The 15,978-nt window shown below is 43.8% G+C and overlaps 1 pseudogene; it reads left to right on the top strand.

The window, feature by feature from the left end:
* The window catches only part of LOC110260478, a 35,296-nt pseudogene extending 24,751 nt beyond the window's left edge, over positions 1–10,545 (top strand).

Below are 15,978 nucleotides of genomic sequence, written 5' to 3'. Positions count from 1 at the left end.
CTCCACATCATAAGTCGTTGGGGAAATACAAAGTAAAACCAGGAATGAGATACCACTACGCACCTCTTAGACTGGACAAAATTCAGAACCCTGACAACACCAAATACTGGCTAAGACAGAGAGTAACAGGAGCTCTCATACAATGCTGGTAGGAATATGAAATGCTAAGACCATTCTGGAAGATAGATTGGTGGTTTCATAGACAACTAAACATACTTTTACCATACAATCCAGCAATCACACTCCTTAATATTTCCCCAAGGAAGCTGAAAACTTATATCCACACAAAAGCCTGCATACAGATGGTTATACAGCAGCTTTGTTCATAATTGCCAACACTTGGAAGTAACCAAGATACCCTTCACTAGGGGAATGGATAAATAATCTGTGATACATCAGACAATGGAATATTCTGCATGCTAAAAAAAAATGAGCTGTCAAGTCATGAAAAGACAGGGAGGAAAGGTAGATGCATATTACCAAGTGAAAGAAGCCAATCTGGGAAGGCTACTTACTGTATGATTCCAACTACATGACCTCCTGCAAGAGGCAAAACTGCAGAGATCATAAAAGATCAGTTGTTGCTGGAGGTTCGTGGGGAGGCAGAGCACAGAGGACTTTTAGGGCAGTGAAACCACTCTGTATGACACCAGAAAATACATGTTATTACAAATTTGTCTAAACTCATAAAATGTACAATGTGAATCCTTATGTAAACTATGGACTTTGAGGGATAATGATGTGTTAATGCAGGCTTATCAGTTGCAGCAAAGGTACCACTCTGATGGGGGATGTTGATAATGGGGAAGGCTATGCCCCTGTGGGAGAAGGGGTAAGTGGGAACTCTCTCTACATTCCCCTAAATTTTTGCTGTGCATCCAAAACTCCTCTTTTAAAAAAAATCTATTAAAAATCAATAATAGATAACATACAGGAATATGTATATGAACATATACATATAACACACATCTGTATATGGAATAACCAAACACGGAAGATTCCAAGATTACACCTAGTTTTCTCTTTCCCAAGTTGTGATCTTGAAGAAGCCTATAGCTTATCTGCAAATTCTTAGATGATAAAAAAAAAAGGCTTCCAATCACTTCTAGTCACAAAATAACCTCATCCTGGCAGATGCCTAGTCCTGTGTAGTAGACAATGTTCCAGACTTTACTGAAGTTCAGATTTCCTCCTTCTGCCAGCTCAAAACTTGCTCCAGGCCATGAGGCACCCTGGATCTATTGGAAATATGCACCCTTTGCTCCCACAAACTGGGAGGGCGGGCCACTCCCTAGGCAGCCACTTTTCTTTGCTACATCATCAGATCAGCTAGCCACTGCGGTCTTCTGGCCTTTGGGGTTCCATAGCTGTTTGTGGCACCGCATTCTTCAGAGCTGTCACACCCCTCCCCAAATCTTCTCTTCAACAAGTGCAATATCATCAGTTGCTTTAACAATCTTTATAAAATGTGCTTCCAAGGCTGTATCAGTTAGCTATTGCTGTGTAACAAACCAAGCCGTGTTTTAAAAACAACTATTTAAGATAGCTCATGAGTCTACAAGTCAGCTGATGGTAGTTATCTAACAGGCTTAGCTAATCTCAGCTGGACTTGTATATGTATCTTCAGCCAAGTGCCAGGTCAGCTGTGGTCTGATTGTTATACAATAGCCTGCTCTCATGTGAAGCAGCTGGCTGACTCTTAACTGGGATGATGGGCACGACAAGGCTACGTGTCTCTCACCTTTTGGCAGACTAGCCTGGACCTGTCCACTTGGTAGAGGCATGGTTCCAAGAGAAAGTGTGGAAATGTGCAAGGGTTCACGTAGTCTAGGCTCAGAACCATCATTTCTGCCACATTCTATACAGGTCAGAGAATATCACAAGGCTGGGTGAAGAAATAGACTACACTTCTTGATGGAAGAAACTGCATGTTCAAGTTGCAAAACTTGTAAAAACAAGGATGAGGTTAAAAGATTGGGGACCTTTTTGCAATTAATCTACCATACAGGCAATTCTCTATCCTGGTCTTTGTAATAAGCTCTAGCTCACATGGAACCCTCTTAATGCTATTTCTATTAGTCTAATCTAAGATGAACATTAACTTGTAAGGGAAACCACAAAGAAAAATTGTAACACTGATATTATTGCTGACTTTTTTTTTCCTTGCTCCTGAGGCTGCTAAGCTACTGAACTCATGTAGCAGATTTTTCAACTCCTCGTTCAGAACATTACATATGTAGAGGAGGAAAAAATTTTTCCTCTACCCTCTTAAGATTATCACTTGGAGGATGCAAAGTAAAATGAAAAAGGCAGATTAATAGAAAAATGAATTTATAGTTTATTGATGTTAATTTTTTAAATTTTATAAGCATGGGAGCAGGGGGAAGGGTCACAGAAAGGAAGTGAAAACCCCAAAGAAGCATTTAGACTTAGAAACTTCTATATAATTTTAACAAAGGGTGGTGAATTGCAGAGAAGTGACTAGACCAAAAAAAAGGGCATCCTAGGGGCAGTAAATTGTGGCAAAATAAAGGTATGAGGAAACTAAGAGTAGATAAGGGTTGCTTAGTAAGGTTTGTATGCAGACTCAAGTTGGAGCCCTCTCCAGTGATAAGAGTATTTTAGAGTGATTAAAAGTCATTCTCCTCTTCCTCACACAGAAGAGGGAGACAGTTTTATGATATGTTATGTTATGGAAATGTATGTTAACTTTAGAAAAGGGAAATTCATGTCCTGCTTTTAGACAGAGGCAGAAAGCTTCTCCTGTCTCTGCTCTTTCTTAATTGCCTTCAGCTGAAAGTGATCCTTGTGCCAAAGTGGCTTACTTGGGGGGGGTCCATATTCTGATCTCCTGCACACATATACATCCTTGTTAAATTTCATCTTGTTAGTTTCTTCACTTTGAGAAGCCTGAAAATGTAATTCAGGCTGTTCTTTGTCAGAACATAAGAGAAAACTCAGTCCAATCAAACATGAAAGTTCTGGGCTGATGCAACAGCTCATTCCACACTTGGCTGAGGCCCCTCTAACCTGATGCAGCTCAAAGAAGAAGTCGAATCAGAAGCTGCAGTCGCAACAGTTTCTGGTGGGAGATCTATGGTTCCTGCTAGAAAGACCCTTTTTATCCCCAGCAAGCTTATAAGATTCAATTCAGACGTGTGATGCAGGTCAATCCAGCAGTCCACTGTGGATATACACCTAAGACAATTCAAAAACCAATGCTAGAGGAAAGAAAGAAATCAAACCGGAAGGCTACATGCAAAAGAATCAAACTGGATTACTCTTTCACTCCAAAAATAAATTCAAATGAATTTAAGACTTGAATGTAAGACCTGAAACCATAACATTTGTACAAGAAAACATAGGCAGTAAGCTCTTTTTTTTTTTTTTCTTTTTTGGCCGCACCCATAGCACATGGAAGTTCCCAGGCCAGGGGTCAAATCCAAGATGCAGCTGCAACCTACACCACAGCTGCAGCAATGCCAGATCCTCAACTCACTGCACCAGGCCAGGGATCAAACCCATGCTTCAGCAGTGACCCGAGCCTCCGCAGATACATTGGATCCTTAACCCACTGCAGCACAGCAGGAACTCCAGAAGTAAGGTCCTTGCCATCAGTCTTAGTACTGTATTTTTGGATCTGTCTCCTCAGGCAAGGGAAATAAAAGAAAAAAAAATGGTACTGCATCAAACTAGAAAGCTTTGCACAGCAAAGGAAACCATCAACTATCAACAAAATGAAAAGGCCACCTACTGAAAGAAAAAAGATATCTGCACATCCAATAAGGCATTAATACATAAACTATACAAAGAACTCAACATCAAAAAAATAAACAACCCAATTAAAAAATGGGAAGAGGACCTGAAGAGATATTTTCCCAAAGAAGACATACAGCTGGACAACGGGCCCATGAAAAGATGCTCAACATCACTTATCATCAGGGAGACGCAAATGGAAAGCACAGTAAGATAGCACCTCACACGTATCAGAATGCCTGGGATCAAAAAGGCCACAGATAACAAGTGTTGGTGAGGATGTGGAGAAAAGGGAACCCTCGTGCACTGTTGGCAGGATCATAAGTTGGCACCTTGCTGTGGAAAACAGGATGGAGAATCCTCAAAAAATTAAAAATAGAACTACCATATAATCCAGCAATTCCAATTCTGGGTGTTTATCCAAAGAAAACAAAAACATAATTAGAGAGTACATATGCACCTCTATGTTCATTACAGCGTTATTTACAAGGCCAAGATATGGAAGCAACCTAAGTGCCCATCCTAAGTATATCCACAATGGAATATTAGCCATAAAAAAGAAAAATCTTGCCATTTGCAACATGGATGGACCTAGATAGTATATTATGCGAAGTGAAATAAGTCAGCCAGAGAAAGACTAATACCCTGTGTTATCATTTATATGTGGAATCTAAAAAACAAATGAACGAGCATGGCAAAACAGAAACAAAGTTATAGAGATAGTTTACAGAGGGAAGGGAGGTGGGAGAAAAGAAAAAAAAGAGGGAGATTAAGAGGTACAAACTTCAGTTGCAAATAAATGAGTCACTGATATGAAATGTATAGTGTGGGGAATATAGTTAATAACAATGTAATATCTTGATATGATGATATTGATAACTAAACTTATCGTGATCATTTTGAAATGCATAGAAATATTGAATCACTACGTTTATATAATAGGAACTAACACAGTGTTGTAGGTAATTATACTTCAAAAACATACAAACAGGGGAGTTCCTGTTGTGGCTCAGCGGTTAGAGAATCTGACTAGGAACCGTGAGGTTGCAGGTTCGATCCCTGACCTTGCCCAGTGGGTTGGGGATCCTACATTGCCGTGAGCTGTGGTGTAGGTCGCAGAAGTGGCTGGGATCCCGAGTTGCTGTGGCTGTGTGTAGGCCGGCAGCTATAGCTCCGATTAGACCCCTAGCCTGCGAACCTCCATATGCTGCGAGTGCAGCACTAGGAAAGACAAAAAGACAAAACAAAACAAAACAAAACAAAATACAAACAAGGAGTTCCCATTGTGGCACAGCAAAAACAAATCCAACTAGTGAGTATCCATGAGGACTTGGGTTTGATCCCCAGCCTTGCTCAGTGGATCTCAGATCTGTCGGCATTGCCATGAGCTGTGATGTAGGTCGCAGAGACAGCTCAGATCCTGCGTTGCTATGGCTGTGGCGTGCGTAGACCAGCAGGTATAGCTCCAACTCAACCCCTAGCTGGAAACTTCCATATGCCTTGGGTGGGGCCCTAAAAAAAAGCAAAGAAAAAAAAATACAAACAAACTATAGAAAAAGAGATCAGAGGTTTGTGGTTACCAGAGGCAAAAGGTAGGAGTCAGGAAGATGAGATGAAGGCAGTAAAAAGGTACAGACTCCCAAATATAGGATAAGCTAGAGATGTAATGTACAACATGATAAATACAATTAACACTGCCCTGTGTAAGAGAGTAAATTCCAAGAGTTCTCATCACAAGGAAAAAATACTTCCTTTTCAATTTAATTTTGTATCTATGTGAGATGATGGGATGTTCATTAAACTTCCCAGGGTAATCATTGCATGATGTGTGTAAGGCAACTCATTATGCTGCACACCTTAAATTTACACAGTGCTGTTTGTCAATTACATCTCAATAAAACTGGAAGGAAAAAAGAAAGAAATCAAAGAGTGGGGACAGGAAAGGAATAAATCAAAAGGGAGGATCCAGAATAAGAAAGAGAAATGAGCGGCAAAAGATTTGTGCAAGGCGCAGACCAAAGCCTGTTGGGAGAAGAGACAGGAGAAAGAAAGTGGGACCCAGCTCTGGTTCATTTCCTGCCCGTTCTTCAGGATGCAAAATCTATTGTCTATTTGGCAGACTGTTTGAAAAGGGCCCTCCAATTGCAGTCCCAGAAGGTAGGGATTTAAAGGGTAAGGCTGTCTGATCAACTGAGGGGATGGGTACTTGGAGTTCACTGGGGAGCCATTTCCATCTCTCGTCTAAGGGAAGCAGTTACTACTCTATCAGCAGAAGAATGCGTCCTAAAGACTAATGGTCCAGACCACACTAAACTGAAATGGCTCTTCACAGGGAGCCTTTGTAGAGACCAAAGCCATTGGCTTGGATCTTAGGGATCTTTCTGTTGGATGCATATCAAGCATAGTTTGACAGCACATGCGCCCTTTTGGAAGGCACGTCTACCACTGACTCTGAATGAGCTTATCTTCCAAAATCCTAAGCGGTTTCTTCATGTTTAATCCACAGCTCCCCTATAATGTATGCAGAATGCTTTTCTTTAACGCTTGTCTTGAAGAGGTTTTCTTACTAGAGAAAATGCATGTTCGTACATAGACTGAACAAGTACAAAACAAAGACCAGACTAGACAAAGGATGGAGGAATTACAGCAGAAAGCTGTCACAGAGGCAGAAGAGAATCGGATGAGGTAGAGCTGGGTGGCCTCAGTTTCCTGTGACCGGAATCACAAATCCCCACAAACTAGGCTGCTTAAAACAACGAAAAGGTGTGTTCTCACAGGTGATGGAGGCTGACTAAATTTATTGTGATAAAATTTTTTTGTTTGTTTGTTTTTTGCTTTTTAGGGCCACACCCACGGCACATGGAAGTTCCCAGGCAAGGGGTCGAATCCGAGCTGCCAGCCTACACCACAGCTCAGGGCAACACTGGATCTTTAACCCACTGAGTGAGACCAGAGATCAGACCCACATCGTCATAGATCCTAGCTGGGTTCCTTAATGGCCGAGCCACAAAAGGAACTCCTATTGTGGTAAAACTTCTACCAAGTTACTAATGGACAAATGTTGGTTACAATGAGTATATAGACTCCCTTGAGTACATGGGTCTACTATTTTTATACTACGAATAAGATCAGGGATTTAGGAGTTCTCTCGTGGCACAGTGGGTTAAGGATCTGGCACTGTCACTGCAGTGCCTTGGGTCATTGCTATGGCGTAGTAGGATCAATCCCAGGCCTGGGAACTTTCACATGCTGCAGGCACAGCTGAAAAATAAATAAATAAAAGATAAGGGATTTTTTTTTCAATTTTTCTTCTTTCTGCGGTCCTATGACAGGAAGCCTGTCATTAGCCCTTTCTCCTAAATTAACAATACATCAATCGAATCCTTCAAAAACTCTGAACTTTTGGGAATTGAGCATCAAGCAGAAACTCCATTTCTAGCAAATTATCCTGCAGGGATGGGAGAGCATATCAACTTGGCTTATGGGCTCAGGAGTCAGACCTGGGCTTAAAACCCAGATCTGCCACACTCCACCTGTGTTACTCTGAGCAAGTTACTTAACTTCAGTTTTTACTAATTCCTGCTTCTAATACTTATTTTCTTGACCTGTTAAGAGGATTCATTGAGTTGATGCATGTAAGGTTCTCAACCCAGACACTAGCACAAAGGAGGTTCTTAATAAATGATGATAATTACTGCTATTAAGGAAATGATCACAGGAATGGCTAAGCCATTAGTGCCGAGTCGTTGTTAGCCCGTGGAAAAATGCAAATTCTTACCACTAGAACACAAAGTAAATAAAGTGTAATTTATCTGTACGATGAAACATGCAGCCATTAAATGATGTTATAAAGACTATTTAAGGAATGGAAAGATGATATTCATGACATTATATTAAAGCAAGTTAGAAAACAATATGTGCAACATAGTCTTGGGTTTTAAATAATACTATATATGTAAATACCCATTGTGTCAAAAGAGAACAAAAAATCAACAAAGAAGTGGTTCTGTCATTCATTCCACAATACAGCACCTCCTCTGTGCCTAGTGCAAGAGAAGTAAAAGTGAACACAACTGACAAATTCACCGCCCTCCTGGAACTGACCTTCTAGTGGGTGGATCCAGGCAATAAATGAATTTTAAGAGGTGAAATGTAGAGTATATCTGAGGGTAATAAGTGCTAAGCATAAAACAAGTGAGGAGGAAGGAATAGGGAGCCTCAGTTGTCAGAGGGAGGCATTTGCTATTTTAACGAGAGATGTTCCCACTGATAAGATGGCAGCTGACCTGCGACGCCAGGCTGGTGAGGGAGCACGTCATGAGCAGAGAGAGGAGTGCCCAGATTGAGGAAACAACCCAGAGTGCCAAGGCTAAGAGCAGGCTTGCCTCTTCAGCAACAAGCTGTAATGGACGAAGTGGCATAAGCAAGGGCCAGGGTGGGGAAGGGGTGGAGCAGAAGGAATAGGACAGAAAGGGTGAGACAGAGGGGTGCAACAGGAAGGGCTGGTGCCGGAAGGGGTGGGACCGGAAGGGGTGGGACCGGAAGGGGTGGGACCGGAAGTGGAAGCAGGAAGGTGTGGGGCAGTAAGCAGTGATTTCTAAGATATAGGGATCAGCATCTAGGCAAGATGCCCCCAAGTCTGATCCACATATCCTAGAAATTATCAGAATTGTTTCTCCTTGACATTTTCTGAGTCTGACTTTAATGCCTGGGACGTCGGCTGGGGTCTGCAATGCCATTAGGATAGGAAGCCTAAGCCTGGACGTGGACCAGCAAAAACTCTTCCTCCCCTTCAGGGCACTCTCCGTCACTCTACCCTGTACTTGAAGGCAATCAGTGGCTCCAAGGAACTCCAGGATGTTGGACTATGGCCGAAATCTAGGGACCCATGGGCCAGGCCTTAGTTCCAGGAGAGCAGCCTAATGAATGGATCCCACCACTCACCTGAGTAGTATTTCTTTGGTAAGACTGTGCAAGATTAGACTCCTAGAATGGTGCAGATGTGCTGATTTTATATGAATCATGTAGGATATGGGATGAATTCAGGGAGCTGGGCTACCAGAAATCTAACATCAACTCTTGGGTGTCTATAGGACTGTGTAACAACTTTAAGCCATATGTGTTTATTTATTTATTTATTTATTGGCTTTTTAGGGCCACACTCATGACATATGGAAGTTCCAAGGCTAGGGGTCGAATCCAAGCTGCAGCTGCTGGCCTATGCCCCAGCCACAGTAAAGCCAGATCAGAGCCACGTCTGTGACCCACACCACAGCTCACAGCAACACCAGATCCTTAACCCACTGAGTGAGGCCAGGGATCAAACCTGAGTCCTCAGGGATACTAGTCGGATTCGTTACTGCTGAGCCACAACAGGAACTCCTAGTCATATGTGTTCTGACTAGAATGCCACCTCCAGGTCACAGTGGGAGGTAGTGACAGGCTTCCTTTACCCTGTATGTCCCTGTAACTGGCACCTGGTAGCCATCGTTTCTCCTGAGGCTTCATTCCATGTGTCAGGCCATCCTCAGAGGGGATATGCTTACCCCTTCTAGGAGCTCTTTGAGACAGTTGCTCTAAAGCACAAGTGGATCCCTCCAACTGATGTCCTCTAGCGTCTCAATCAACATGGCAAGACTACTCTCCCAAGTTGATCTTATGTCATGTTGGATATGGGGACAGGGGTGGGTGGGGTGTTCCTGGGATAAATGGAAACACTCTTCCCATTCCACCCCCCTCCTGTCCATCCTCCTGGATGGCAGTGTGTGCAAAGCAGGGGTTGAGTCGATGTTGAAAGAGACCACATTCTAGGAAGGCAATGATTACAGCATCAAGGGTTCGAGAGAAAATTATTGTTCTATGTTCATTCAACAAAATTCTGAGTAGGAAATGTAATGGGTCTGGAAAAGAAAGTACCGCATTTCCCTGCATGTTCTGGGTGAGATTTGCACTTGAGGTGGTCAGCAATAGAGCATGGTAATAAGTCCTGATAGAGTCATTGGAAGCTAGCATTCATGGGCAGCATGGTGGATGAGGCAGCTTCACAAGTAGTAAGATAACAAGCATTGAATATATGCTATTAGGGAAATGCCAGAAGATGAATATTATTTTAATACAAAGAGATTCTGAAAGCCAGGGCAAAGTCATCACAGCCTTCCTACTTTGTCATGTGATAAGAGATGTGAAATTAGCTGGAAACATTACATTTGACAATGAAGAACACAAAGAGATGGCCCCTGGGTCTGAGCAGAAAGAGAAACAGTTCCTGGACACTATGAAGACCCTTGGCTGCCACTGATGGGACGATAAACAAATACAGCCCCTTCCTTAGCTGCTGCTAAGGTGCTTGGTCCTTCTGAGAAAGTTAAGGCCAAGTTGGGTGAGGCCCTTGCTTCGTCTGACAACTAGCATCTTGCCCAGCAGCACCTCCCAGCACTTGCCCACACCACGGGCTCCATCTCGGAGCTCACCTGCACCTACTCTGCCCTCAGCCTGTACGATGATGACATGATGCTCACGGAGGATAAGATCAATGCCCTCATTAAAGCAGCTGGTGTAAATGGTGAGCCTTCCTGGCCAGATTCGTTTACAGAGGCTCTGGCCAGAATCAACATTGGGAGCCTCATCTGCAATGTGGGGGCTTCTGGACCTGCCCCGGCAGCTAGTGCTGCCCCAGCAGGAAGTCTTACCCTCTCCACTGCTGCTGCCCCAGCAGAGAAGAAAGTAGAAGCAAAGGAAAAGAATCTGAGGTGTCCAATGATAACATGGGGCTTTGGTCTTTTTGACTAAACCTCTATAACACATTCAATAAGAAGAAGCTGAGGTCTTAAAAACAACAACAATAAATACATAAGAATTTCTGTTCCCATTATCCTAAATCTTCTTCAATAAATCACTGTATCTCACATGGCCTCTATGTATATTCTAATATATCTGTGTGTGTGTGTGTGTGTGTGTGTGTGTGTGTCTTTTTAGGGCTGCACCTACAGCCTATGGAAGTTCCCAGGCTAGAGGTCGAATCAGAGCTGCAGCTGCCAGCCTATGCCACAGCCACAGCAATGCCAGATCCTTAACCCACTGAGCAGGTCCAGGGATCAAACCCATGGCCTCATGGATACTAGTCAGGTTCGTGACCACTGAGCCACAAGAGACCATCCTCTACTATATCTTTTAAACAAAAATTTTATACAGGCAGAAGCTCCACCAAAAAAAAAAAAAAATGGCAATGTTCCTGAGGAGATGAGAGGGGTTGGGAACTTGTGTTAAAGTGGAAATGCTGGGAGTTCCCGTCGTGGTGCAATGGTTAACGAATCCGACTAGGAACCATGAGGTTGTGGGTTCGATCCCTGGCCTTGCTCAGTGGGTTAAGGATCCGGCGTTGCCGTGAGCTATGGTGTAGGTTGCAGACGAGTCTCGGATCCCGCATTGCTGTGGCTCTGGCGTAGGCTGGTGGCTACAGCTCCAATTAGACCCCTAACCTGGGAACCTCCATATGCCACAGGAGCGGCCCAAGAAATAGCAAAAGACAAATAAAAAATAAAAAAATAAAGTGGAAATGCTGTTCATAGACAGAGCATGGGCCATTCATCAGTGGACAGACACAGATGCAGTCAGATGGGTACATAGGGTGATGGGAACCTGTGGAAGCCCTCTTCTAATTACTTCTATTAGTGAGCTAGACAGCAAGCTGAGAGTCAGGATTAGAGACGGGGCTTGAGAAGAGAGAAAAAGCTATGAAATCGCTCGCTCAGGGAGCAAGAGCATAAATGAACTAGGGAAATGTCATGTGACTGCCCAGCAGCAATAGACATCCACTTGAGGTTAGTGGCCATCAATTAGAAGAGGTTCCAGTTGGCATGATGATGATCAGCCATGCTCCGTTGCACAGACATGCCATCAGTCGAGATTGAGGGTTTTGCCAAGAGAATATGATGAAGGGAGAAAAGGAAGGGAAATGAAGAGTATACACAAGATAGTGATATAATTTGGACCGTGGAATCTAAGTATGGTAAGCGAGGAGGTGAGGGCATGAAGAGGCTGCGAAAGACAGTGAAAACGGGAGGATGGATGGATGTTGGTGCCAGTGATGCTGAAGAAGGTGTGTCACAGGAACACTAGATGGAGTGAACAGTAGAGGGGGAACAGTGGGGTGCTTTGCTTAAAACTGGCACGTAGAGCTGGTATGGTCATTGGTACTGGTGAGGTCTAGGGCAAGACCATGAAGGGGAGGCTGAGACAGGGTGAAGGACAAGATGGCTGGAAGAGAAGCAGCCAAGAAACTGAGAGGTGAGGGTACTAAGATGGTTACTTATGTGGATCCGGAAAATCTCCAAGACTTATAGTGAGTGGTCCTCATCCTCGTGGAAAGAATGACAATGAACATGCTTCGAGGACTGAGGATCAAGGTAGGGTTGGAAGACCTCTGCCATGGGAGACACAGGGCTTACAATCTGAGTGACATTCAAAGTGAGGGTTTTCAGGGAGAGGACAAGGAGAATGATCTGGAAGTGGCAAGAAGATTCGGGAGGCAATTGAACCCATCCCCAGGCCCCATGGCATGTAGGTTGTATAAAAGAAAGCAGCCGCCACCACGTGAGAGGGAGGCAGAGGGTCCAGGGTGTTGGTGTGAGAGCAAGAGGGTGAAGGGAAATTTCAGAGAAGAGGCTGGAGAGAGAAGGCTGATGCCTGACCTTGAGTTCCAGAGGGCTCAACAAAACAGATTTGGAAACTTGAGGTTAGGGAGGTTAACCTCGGGGCAGGGAGGTTAGGTCCAAGAAAGGGGTTCACAGAGCCTTACTGGCTTTGGAGTCCTGGGGAATGAGGGATGAGCAGGGAGACTGAGATAACTAACTCAGGATGATTCCTTCGGCTGGTGTCAAGGCAGGGAGCGGTGATAACGCTGTGAGAGCTGCAGGGGGAGGGAGTGGAAGGGGAGTTTGCAGAGTTCTGGGCATCCTGCTTCCCTCCTGCCCATTGAGGTGGACACCACAGAAAGGGAGGAGTCTTACCTGCCGAGTCTGCACTTCATCCCTCCTTGGGCGGGAGATTACAGATGGTTTAAATATCCTTTTTTTTTTTTTTTTTTTTTTTTTTTGGAGTTCCTATTATGGCTCAGAGGGTGAAGAACCCAACATAGTGTTTGTGAAGATACTGATTAGATCCCTGGCCTTGCTCAGTGGGTTAAAGATCCAGTATTGCCAAAAGGATATAGGTCAAAAATGCAGCTCAGATCCAGTGTTGCTGAGACTATGGCATAGGTCTGAAGCTGCAGCTCCGATTCAACCCCTAGCCTGGGAACTTCCATATGCTGAGGGCCCTGAAAAAAAAAAATCCTTTTTGCTCATCTGATTCTATCATAAAGGCATATCCTATTTATTTATTTATTTATTTATTTATTTATTTATTTATTTATTTATTTTTGTCTTTTTTCTATTTCTTGGGCCACTCCCACGGCATATGGAGGTTCCCAGGCTAGGGGTCCAATCAAAGCTGTAGCCACTGGCCTATGCCAGAGCCACAACAACACAGGATCCGAGCTGCATCTGCAACCTACACCAGAGCTCATGGCAACACCAGATCCTTAGCCCGCTGAGCAAGGCCAGGGATCGAACCTGCAACCTCATGGTTCCTAGTCGGATTCGTTAACCACTGCGCCACGATGGGAACTCCCATATCCTATTTATGATAAGAATATTTTTCCTAATCCCCAAACCTTCCAATTCTTTCACCTATTGCATGACTTTGAATTAGCCTTTTTTTTTTTTTAATTTTGTGGCCACACCCACAGCATATGGAAGTTCCCGGGCCAGGGATTGAATCGCAGCTGCAGGGGTGACACACATCACCACTGCAGCATTGCTGGATCCGATAACCCACTGCCCCAGGCCAGGGATCAAACCTTTACCTCTGCATCCACCTGAGCCACTGCAGTCCGATTCTTAACCCACTGCACCAAAGCAGGAACTCCGGAATTGGTTATTTTTAAAATTTAGAGATCATCTCCACTTGTTCACAACATTGTAAATCAACTATATTCAGTAAAAATGAGAATAAAAGATTAAAGTATTCCCTACACATACAAATATAGGCCCATGTTCTATGACTCACAGAGCAAAGGCTTTCCCACACATCTGAATCTACATTCCAGAATCATTACCTATTGGCCTAGAATCTAGTCTTTCCTTGCTGTTACTAAAATATTGAACCCCTCGGAATGACACGCTGTACCTATTTTCTAAGTGTTCTATTCCTTCGATTTAACTCATGAAAGTCAATGCAGTTTTACCTAATCCTGAAGAAGATCACAGAAAACAACCAGGAGGAAGCAACTGTTTTAATTAAACCAACCCTAGGAAGGAGGCTGTACCACGTCTGCCAGGTCCCCACTTCCACACACTGGAAGGAATTCACTTGGGAGAAACCAACAAAAGTCAATCCAAATGATTTTACAGCATTAGGAAGCACATTATTACGAATGTCAAGAGAAGCTCTTCACATACTCAGCCCCTGTTATAACCAAAGACTGGACCTTTCCTTCTCGGCTAATGGCAAGAAGGTACATTATGTTGTCCCGTCCCCTTGTGAATTTCTTCCCAAGAGAGCCCCATAGACGCCCATAAAATCTGTTCCTGTATAACCAACAGACTTTTCGACTCTCCCCATTGCAAGAAGGACTTCTAATGAGTCTTTTAGAATAAAATGCGTTTCCTGAAGAAGGAATTGGAATCGCTGCATGGAGCATTGAAAGCCCGTATTTATCCAGGGGAACAGGAACTTCTTTCGGAATTACTTTCCCCTAAAATCTTCGATCCCGCTCTAACACTTTTTTAAAAAAGAGAGAGAGAAATAAAGGAAACTCTCTATCCAGTATTTACTAGCCTGCCCAAGTATTTAGCAGTGACAGCAGTGGGACCTCTGCCTGGACTGGCCGTCAGTGCTCCAATGATAGTCCCAGGCTGTGTGCCATCTTTTAAAAGACCAGCCTGACTTTACTGCAATTCCTTCCTGACCCAAAACGCATTAGCCCAGACTCCTTGTCAGGTCTGTTTCTGCCTTACGTCTAGTTTTAAAGGAGAGTGTTCTGGGTCAAGAGATTATTTCCAATATTTCCTCTTTTAAGTTGTCTAAAATTTACACACTGATGTAATGAGACAGCAGGAAGATCACTGGGGACAGGATAGCTGCCCATCTGTCTAATGAGATTTGGATGCTCAGCTTTACCGGACTGTTGACTCTAGCCCCCATCCAGTTGGCCAGAGGTTATTTCCACAATATGTTTCTATTTTCTTCTTCAGTTCAATTGAAAAGCACGAAAGCAAGGGGGCCCCTAGTGCTTCCTCAGGAACAAGAGTGATGCAGATCTTATCAGGAAGAGTTTTTCCGGCCCCAACTTCAGTTTTTGTTGGCTCACTATGGATGCATTTTTTTTCCAAGAGGCTTCCTCTTGGAGCTCGGGAAACTGTGTTAGCCTAACCCTGCTATTTGTACTTCAAATGCCTGCAGAGAGTGTATATTCCATCTCCTTGTGTTTATCTGACAACAATGTAACTTACCTAACCCTTTCCTTTCTTAATCCCCTGACCTCTACCCTGTCCCTACATCTACATAAATCAGAACTCAACTAATTGTGGCTTTTTCTGAATTTCCTGTCATTTTTCAATTGTTTCCTAGCATCTGGTGAAGTGGAGTTACATTGGCTTGCTATTGCTGTGTAACAAATAACCACAATATCTTGGTGTTTACCATCAATCATTTATTTACCTTACACATCTGTGGGTTTTCTGGGCCAGCGAGGCTGGTTGGACTGGGCTGGTTCATCTGGGTGGGCTCTGCTCCATGTGTCTTTTGTGCTCCTTCCAGGGCTAATTTAGACATGTTCTTCTCGAAGCAATGGCAGAATACAAAAAGGAGAGCAGAAACACGTTTGCAGGGCCTCTTAAAAAAGAGGAACTGATGGGAGTTCCCGTCGTGGCTCAGTGGTTAACGAATCCAACTAGGAACCATGAGGTTGCGGGTTCGATCCCTGGCCTTGCTCAACGGGTTAAGGATCCAGCGTGGCCATGAGCTGTGGTGTAGGTCACAGACGCAGCTCGGATCCCGTGTTGCTGTGGCTCTGGCGTAGGCCAGCAGCTACAGTTCCAATTAGGCCCCTAGCCTGGGAACCTCCATATGCCGTGGGAAGCAGCCCTAGAAAAGGCAAAAAGACAAAAAAAAAAAAAAAAA

Source organism: Sus scrofa, chromosome 4 (assembly GCF_000003025.6).
Source record: "Sus scrofa isolate TJ Tabasco breed Duroc chromosome 4, Sscrofa11.1, whole genome shotgun sequence".
Classification (NCBI taxonomy): domain Eukaryota; kingdom Metazoa; phylum Chordata; class Mammalia; order Artiodactyla; family Suidae; genus Sus; species Sus scrofa.
This window is presented reverse-complemented; position numbering and strand designations above follow the sequence as displayed.